Here is a 9,866-nt window from a genome sequence, read left to right as displayed (position 1 = left end):
CGTCTCGTTTGCATTTCCGACTGGCTGCAACACATAGCAAACACTAAAAAATATAGAAAATAGAAAAGTCATAAGCGGGATTCGAACCCGTGACGCAAAGAAATAAAGTACTGCGTACCGAGCACCACCTTTACCGCTGTGCCAACGTGGCACACAGTTAGATCAATGGATAATTTTTAATATAGTCAAAACTAAATTACCCGGCAAGGGTATGCGCTGATATGATGCCTTGCGTATACCCGCCCATGTTAACTGGCTCCTCGGAACCAACTTGACATCATCGCGTACCAAAGCTACACGCTGCTGGATTTTGTCCACAATTTAGGGAGCGCGCTATCTGCGCCTCACGGCAAAACCCATTGCCAATCACCTGTTATCCTATTTACTCACTGCGTGTTCGTTTGATTTCTTCAGATTTAGGAAAATGCGAAGACACTGAAGCAGAAATTAGACTTACACAGGTTGGTTGACTTCAATCACAATTCTTGTTCAGAAAGCTCTGTTTTCAGGATAGTAAAATACAGCGCTGGGCCCTTCAAGAGCAGAAAGTCTCCATTCAGAAAAGGCAATGTTGAAGGTTCTTTGATCAGCTTATATTCAGTTGCACATTGTGGGCCGAGATTGATGGGTGATGAGTCTTTGGGGTGGGGCAAGTTCGCCATGGGAGTGGGTGCTGGTTATGGGCGATTCGGTGTGTGTGGGGGCTGTTGTCTTTTGGCCTTGGCGATCATCTTTGGCCGAGTCCTTGGCTGGCTCCCTCTGGCACCTGCTGGTTTTATCTCCACGTGACCTTCCTGTGAACATTCTTCTCCAAACTTGGACATACACTGCCGTACCTCATTCTTTCAATTTTGTCATTTTGTACGAAATTATGTTAGCTTTCGGCTGTGACATCATTAATCTATTGCTGTTCCCTGACTATGTAAAGTTTGTTCTTTTGATACTTCATGTCTTTGCTTACGTCATTATATTCTTAGTTTAATCATGCTTCCAACCGTATCTTTTCTTTGTTAGGCAAAATATTTCCCTCTGTGCAGAGCGTTCAGTAGTAATCAAAAACTGGCGTCTAGCATTAGTCAAAACATAAGATACAATCAAGTACTGAACGGTCAAGACGACTCTGGCCGTGTCCATGATTTAGAGAAAAACATCAGGCATGCATTACACAGTTCCTTAAGGGTCATTAAGCTATTTAGGCAATATATCAAAAGACATTTGTTATTTCAAAGTGCTCAGAAATATATATCAGATTATAAAGTTTATTAAAAACTTTCTCATTACCTACCACTTATCAAAAATGTCTAGTTATGTCTTCTTTACTGATTTGGTGTGTAGGTATAATTATATGCTTAAAATGTTTCTTTTATTGATTTAATATGTGAATATACTTGTCTGTTTATGTACTTTATTCAATGAGGTTTGAGCACGGGTTTGTAGCTAGGCAGGACTTTTTGTATTTTGACCCCTTTCCTTCGGTACATCACGTGGCACGATAGCACAGCGGTTAAGGCGGTACCCAGTACACTGTACTTTGGTTCATTTCGTCACGGGTTCAAGTCCCACTTGTGACTTCTCTGGTTTATATTTTTTATTTTATTTACATTTTATTTATATTTTACTTTTGAGTGGACTGGAAGAGCAAAAGCGGAGCACATTCCTGTTTGCAAACAATTTTTCCTCTCAAACAAGGTCCCAGTGGAACTTTGAACGTGGAGGAGTTCAAGATCTTTTTTGTCACTTTTGTCACTTTATTTTGCCACAGACGATCCATTCCTGTGCATTTTTTTGTTGTAACTTTGTTGCCACAGACGATCCATTCCTGTGCAGTTTCTGTTGTTAATTTGTTGCCACAGACGAACCATCCCTGTGCTGTTTAGTGAAAGGAAATACAAGAAAACGTAACTGATCTAAGCAGATTGCTAACCCGCGAGTTTGTTAGCGGACTGCTAACAGCTGATTTACCGGGGAACAGCTGATTGAGCTGTCAAAGAGATAGCTGCGACCAACGTGAGCAATATGGGGCTGAAAAAAACCCTAACCATGTCCACGGAGGAAGTCGAGGACATAAAAAGGTCACTTGACTTCCTTTCGGAAGGAGTTTCTGCTGTAAGGATACAGCAGAAAAACATCTTGTCACTGGTGGAAGAGGTAAAGACGATCAATGCTGAGAAGGACAAGCGGCTTGCCTACCTTGAAAGTCGGGTAGTGTTAGAGACGTTGTGGTATATGTTTTTTGTGGCTTTGCTGGTTTCCAAAAAACACTCAGTGGTCGGTGGCTGGTTCCAGGCAAATGAACACCTCAGGGACCCACGGCTGATTGGGAAAAGATTTTATTCAACCGATGTCAGAGTGAAGTCTTTCCAAAAAGTTGAGTGGCCCCAAGGCATGGATGTAAAAAGCCAGAGAGAGAGAGCGAGCGAGCCCGAGCTAGAGCGAGCCCCCGCTCCTTCTTTTGTCAGGCCCTTAGCTTTTATAGCTGACAAGAAGCTGGGTAACAGCTGCAGTTTGAGTCCCAGTCTGCTTGTTTCCCCTAAAAGGTCATCCCTTCAACTCTCCCTGGTCACGGACAACTGGCCCTTCTATCTTCTACTAAGTACTTATACATTACTGAAACTAAAGCTTCTCTGTACAGCAAAAATAGTTTGATAGTCTTACTGCTACTAGTGGATCATCTAATGCAACATACAGATACGCATAAAGTTCAAAATTCACTTCAACGTTATGCTGGGTTGTGTGACGTCATGATGCACGGGCGGCAGTTGAATACAGACAGAGACTTGAGCATCAGTTGTCGTCCTGGGTCTCATTCATATCAGTACATATATACACACGAACATGGTGTCAGAAGTGACTGGACCCGACCACAGTTTGGCGCTGTGCTTCACTGCGGGGTCAGTGAAAGAGGGTGAAGAGAGACAGACGGACAGAAAGCGAAGACGAGCGGAACTGCGGTTAGCAACCTGCTAGGCTAGCGACACCACCCACCATGGCAACGAATATACCGCCGCCGGAGGAGATGAAGATGAGCGGCGACCTCGCAAGCAATTGGGACAATTTCAGAGGGGAATTTGAAGACTATTTACTGGCAACAGGATTACCAGAGAAAGAGTGCAACCAGCAACCCTACGGAGAGTAATGGGTAATGAATGTCGTCACATATACAAGCATAACTTGGGACTCACGGCAGACCAAGGGAAGGATGTAAAAGTTATTCTTGATGCTTTGGAGGAGTACTTCAAACCAGCTAGGAACGTCATATTTGAGAGATTTGTTTTTGGAAACTGCAAGCAAGATGAAGGGGAGCCGATTGATGTGTTCGTAACGAAACTGAGGGAGAAAGCTGCTTCATGTGAGTATGGACAACTCAAAGAAGACTTGATCAGAGACAGACTGGTGCTGGGTGTGCGTGATGAAAGTGTGCGCCGCCGGCTGCTCAGACAGAAAGATCTCACACTAGCATCGGCCATAGATATATGCAGAACAGCAGAGATGACAGGCACGAGGATACAAGCAATCACGCAGGACAGGCCTCCAGAGACAGTGCACACAATGGATGGCCCGCGGCCACGTCCCCCGCTCAGGCAGGAGCGTCCGGACAGAATTCGAAATCAGACACCGAACACATATGACAGCGCTACGTGCAGATTCTGCGGCAACACGGACAGGCGTGGGCATGATTTTTGCCCAGCCTCTGGAAAAAACTGTAGGAGCTGTGGGACCGCAAATCATTTTGCCAAAGTTTGCATGAAGAGGGGCCAAGCCACGACACAGCTGCATGCGGCAGATGGTGAAGTACCTGGGAACATGGACAGGTCTGACATGGAGGCACACATTTACACAGCGGAAAGCATAGGGGCAGTTCAGGGGCAGGGGAAGAAATGGTTTGTTAACTTAAAAATGAATAGTGGGTTTCAGAGGTGCCAGAAAGATTCGGGGGCCACATGTGATGTCATGAGCATAAAAGACATGAGGAGACTTGACCCTGGGGCAAAGCTACTACCTAGCCAGACCAAGCTAGTATTGTATTCAGGCCAATCCATGCAATCCACGGGCATATTCCGCACAAAGTGCGTAGTGAAGGGAAGAGTACACAGGCTAAAGTTCGAAATAGTGAGAAGTGGACAGAGACCTCTGTTGTCAGGCGAAACGAGCGAGCGGCTAGGCTTGGTGCACTTCACCATCCCAGAAGAACTTCTTATGGTAGGACACAGAAGCTCAGGACCATTAACCAGACAGCACCTTGTACAGACGTACGCAGATGTTTTCAACAATTCAGTTGAGTCACTCTCAGGGGATGTTCATTTTGAGTTAGATATTAATGTACCCCCAGTGCAGGCTTCCCTACGCAATGTCCCGGTGGCCTTCAGGGAGGCAGTCAAGGCCCAGTTGGATAGGTATGAGGCAGATGGCCACCTAACGTCAGTGTCTGAGCCTACTGAGTGGATTAGCATCATGGTGATTGTTAGGCAGGCAGAAAAGTTGAGAATTTGCATAGATCCCAAGTCATTAAATCAGGCTCTAAAGAGGTCCTACTACATTATGCCAACACTTGAAGATGTGTTGCATAAGCTGTCCAGGCCCCGCGTCTTTATACTAGTAGATGCAAGAGATGCCTTTCTACAGTGCAGATTAGACAAAGAGAGCAGTTACACCACCACGTTCTGGACACCGTGGGGCAGGAAGCGGTGGTTAAAGCTGCCGTTTGGAGTGTCTGTGGCCCCAGAGATTTACCAGCGAAAGCAGCATGAGCTACTGGCAGGGCTAGATGGGGTGGAACCTATAGCAGATGACATATTGATTGTGGGGTGTGGGGGGGACAGATGAGATAGCCACACGGGACCATGATACAAAATTGTTAGCACTCATGCAACGATGCAGGGAGGTAAAGCTGAGACTGAGTTTAAAGAAACTAGTGTTCAGGGTCAGAGAGGTCAAGTTTCACGGACACATCCTATCAGCGGAAGGCCTTAGAGCAGACCCGGATAAAATCAGAGCGGTCCAGGACATGCCACACCCCGAGGACGCCAAGGCCGTGCAGCGATTCATTGGGTTTGTGACCTACCTCGCAAGGTTCACGCCACGCCTCTCTGAGGTGTGTGAGCCACTACGGAGATTGTTGGACAAGGATGTTCCATGGCATTGGCTGCCAAAACACGACGCAGCAGTCGAGGAGATTAAGCGACTCGTCACGTTGGCCCCGATCCTGCGATACTACGATGTGACCAAGCCAGTCACCATACAGAGTGACGCGAGTCAGAAGGGACTTAGCTGTTGCCTACTGCAGGAGGATCAGCCGGTAAGCTTTGCTTCACGGGCACTTACTCATACGAAGCAGAACTATGCACAAATCGAAAAGGAATGTCTGAGCATAGTGTTCCCGTGTCAGCGATTTCATTACTACCTGTATGGGCGGGGGGAGATCACAGCAGAAACCGACCACAAGCCACTCATCTCCATCTTCACCAAGCCACTCCTCTCAGCGCGCAAACGACTCCAGAGCATGCTGCTCACACTACAGGGCTACAATCTGAAGGTGGTGTACAAGCCAGGGCCCGACATGCACATCGGTGACACCTTGAGTAGGGCCACGGCTTCACCGCAGGGGCCTGGCACGAGATATACGAAACAAACTGTTTGCTGCATGCAGAGAGCACAAGTGGACACTGAACAGATAAATCAGGCTGAGCATCTGAACGTCACCAGCCAGCGGCTGAGGCAGATAAAATTGCGTACAGTGGGTGATGGGAGTCTTCAGCTTTTGCAAGAGGTAGTGCTCCGGGGTTGGCCAGATCGCCGGGAGGACACTCCATTGGAAATCAGAGAATACTGGTCAATCAGGGACGAGATCAGCGCACAGGATGGAGTGCTTTTCAAGAGTCAGCGGGTCATAGTGCCCAAATAATTGTGTGCTGAAATGTTGAAACGCATCCATGCCAGCCATGTAGGAGGAGATGCCTGTTACAGACAGGCCAGAGACACGGTATACTGGTCCAACATGCACAGTGAGATCAAGGACTATGTGAGCCAGTGCTCAGCCTGCAATGAATATGCACACGGACAACAGCGGGAGAGGATGATGTCCCATGCACTCCCTACACGACCATGGCAGATCCTCAGCATGGATCTGTTCACGCAGGCCGGCAAGGACTTTCTGATCATGGTTGATCATTATTCGGATTTCTGGGAAATAGAGTTGCTCCCAGATCTTTCAGCTGAGACCACGGTGCTGAGGTGCAAGGCCCAGTTTGCACGGCACGGTCAGCCTGACCGGGTAATTACAGACTGTAGTGCCCAGTTCGACTGCAAAACGTTCAGGAGGTTTACGAGAGACTGGGACTTTGACCATGTCAAATCCTCTCCCAGGTACCCAAAATCAAATGGGAAGGTTGAGTCAGCCGTGAAGATTGTCAAGAGCCTGTGCAAGAGGGCAGCAAGGGCGGGGACTGACCCTTGGCTGGCCATCTTGCAGTGCAGGAATACGCCTACGGAAGGCATGATTGAGCAGCCCCGCGCAGAGACTGATGTCTCGCAGGCTGAGAACGCCACACTCTTGGAGCCGAGTGTGGTGGCGGGGGTTCCAGACAGGCTGCGAGTGAAACACCAGACTGCCAAACTCTGGTATGACAAATCAGCCAGAGATCTGCCTGAGTTGTGTATTGGACAGGACATAGGGATGAAGCCCCTGCCTGGGGACAGGATGGGCAGGTGGCGAAGAAGAGTGTGCTTACAGCTGGTGGGCCCCAGGTCATACCTGGTGGACGTCGAAGGGACACTGTACCGCCGTAACAGGGTGGATCTGCGACCTGCGGAGAGTAACGCCGCAATGCCTGGGCAGCACGGAGTGCAGCACAACAGCCCACCAGCTGACCAATCCGGGGATCCACCTGACGACGCGATTGGCACTAATTATGACACTGACACAGTCGCCCAGGAGGTCACACTGCAGGGGCAGAGTGACGTCCACCAGCCTCAGAATGGATCGCCTCTACATACACCTGTGCCAGGGCGCAGGACGGCCAGTGGCAGGCTTGTAAGAGTGCCGAAGAGACTGGACTTGTGAGCTGTGTGGGTACTGTGGGGCCTTGAGGTCAATTGGGTTGTTGACGGGAACAAATGTGTGTGGAAAAAAAAACAAAAAAAAACCAATACATGTTGTACTCTGTTCTTTGAAATGTGAGTTAGGAGTTGTTTAAGTGTTTGCTGATATGTAAAGACAAGTGGGGGAGACATATTGTTGGAAGTTAAATTTGATCTTCATGTTTAAGTTACCATCTATAAAAGGGGAGATGTTATAGACGTTATGCTGGGTTGTGTGACGTCATGACGCAGGGGCGGCAGTTGAATACAGACAGAGACTTGAGCAACAGTTGTCGTCCTGGGTCTCATTCATATCAGTACATATATACACACGGACAGGTAGCGGACATATACAAGAATAAATGACATTGTCATCACGGGAAAAGCAATTAAACCTATATCTTATGCAAGGGCAGTGACGGCAGGTAACGATGGCTGTGAGCAACATGCAAGCTCAGCCGAGCAACAGGTAGCTGAGTTTCTGCAAACTAAAGGAATAACTATGGACTCCAACCAGGTTGAAGCATGTCATCCACTGCCCAGAAGAAACAGTAATGACAAGCCAGCAGTCATTCTGAAATTTGTCAACAGGAAGCACAAAGTTGCACTTCTAAAGCAGGGTAAGTTGCTCAAAGGCACAGACATCTACGTACATCAATGAACATTTGACAAAGACCAATGTGGATATTGCAAAGAAAGCACGTCACTTGAGAAGAATGAAAAAAATACAGAGTACATGGACCAGAAATTGCAAGATATACATCAAGCTTAATGGATCACCAGAAGAGGCCAAGATACTAATGGTGAGGAGTATTGAGGAACTGGAAAAGCTCGAATAAGTATCCTCAATAGAAAATCAACTGGAGTGGACTTGGAACTGAATGGAGGTAACAACACAAAACACAAACATAATGCTCAGGGACACTACTCAACCTACATCAAGTAACAATGGACATGTAACACAGTGGATACAAGAACATGAACAACTCCAACTAACATTACAGTGAAAGCAGCACTCTGGACATAGATCAGGACGTTGACCCAGATAATAATTTCTTCTCCACCACAAACAACACATGTTATTATTACAGCAATGATCAGTACAATATGGACAGCTTAACAAAAGATAAGCTATCTATTATCCATTTCAATAGCCGGAGTCTATATAAACATTTTAGTAGCATTCGGGATTACTTAAACACATTCAAACAACCATTTAATATAATAACTATTTCTGAGACCTGGATTATGACTGAGAAGGGAATGCACTTTGAGATGGAAGGCTATGAATTCATACATAATAACAGACAGAGTAAAGGTGGGGGTGGTGTTGCAGTCTATGTTGATTTGAATATAAAATTCAAGATTGTAGAGGCTAAGACACAGGTGGTGGACAATCCTCTTGAACGTCCCACGATACAGATTTGTGTTGAAAAGAAAAAAGACATTATTATAAGCTGTGTCTATAGAGCTCCTGGTTCTAGCATTGAGACATTCACAGAATGGATAGAAAGTGTGATTATACAAAAAGGCAACAAAAATATTTTTATTTGCGGGGATTATAACATTGATCTATTAAATCCAAATAAGCAACAAAATATTGATGATTTTTTAAATTTAATGCATAGCCTGAGTCTCTTTCCTACAATCACTAGACCCACGAGAGTAACATCACAGAGTGCTACTCTGATAAATAACATATTCACCAATATAATAGAAAACAGGACAACAAGCAGGTTATTAATTACTGATATTACTGACCATCTTTCAGTGTTCACAGTATATGACAATAATTTCAAATCTGAAATTGGGGTGTATAAACAACAAAGAAGAATTAGGACAGATGAGACAATTGCTACTCTAAAACATGATGGAACAGAACTGGGATGCAATATATAAACAAAAAGATGTAAATAATGCATACCATAAATTGATGACTATATTCACTTCATTATATAATAAGCATTGTCCAATCAAGGAATATAATAAAAAAACTAAATATAAGAACAGTCCATGGTTGACGAAAGGCTTAAGAAATGCCTGTAAAAAGAAAAATTTACTCTATAGGAACTTCATAAAACAGAACAGAAGGCGCTGAAGATAAATATAAGAGATATAAGAATAAATTAACCAATATTATAAGATTAAGTAAGAAAGAATATTATAAGCATAAATTAGAGGATAACAAAAATAATATTAAGGGGATGTGGACTCTCCTAAACCACATTATTAGAGAAGGTACCGAACAACACAAATTACCTAAATATTTTGTTATAAATGATACTGAAAATTATAATATGGAAGAAGTGGCAAACAGTTTTAATCAGTTCTTTGTAAATGTTGGGCCTCAAATAGCAAAAAACATACAGATTCCAGCGCCAGATGTAGGCAACAGAGATAAATTAATAGAAAGGAATCCTCACTCAATGTTTTTGAAGGCAGTTGATGAAAATGAAATCATTAACACTGTAAAACAATGCAAAAATAAAACATCTACTGACTGCAATGAGATTGATATGATGTTAGTTAAGCAAATCTTTGAGGGGATTTCAAAGCCACTTGTGTACATCTGTAACTTGTCATTTTTAACTGGTACATTCCCAAAGAAGATGAAAATTGCTAAGGTTATTCCTCTTTATAAAACTGGGAGCAAACACAACTTTACAAACTACAGACCTATCTCAATATTGCCACAACTCTCAAAAATATTGGAAACGTTTTTTTAACAGTAGAATGGATGGATTTTTGGAAAAACATAAATTATTTGCAGAAAATCAATATGGTTTTAG

At 44.6% G+C, this 9,866-nt stretch overlaps 1 pseudogene; it reads left to right on the top strand.

Annotated features, from left to right (window-relative positions):
- The first annotated feature begins 5,005 nt into the window (after nt 1-5,005).
- LOC148388039 (uncharacterized) lies at nt 5,006-9,288 on the top strand (annotated as a pseudogene).
- Nucleotides 9,289-9,866: the final 578 nt, after the last annotated feature.

This window comes from Syngnathus floridae, chromosome 13 (genome assembly GCF_059516105.1).
Source record: "Syngnathus floridae isolate MCC-2025c chromosome 13, RoL_Sflo_1.0, whole genome shotgun sequence".
NCBI lineage: Eukaryota > Metazoa > Chordata > Actinopteri > Syngnathiformes > Syngnathidae > Syngnathus > Syngnathus floridae.
This window is presented reverse-complemented; position numbering and strand designations above follow the sequence as displayed.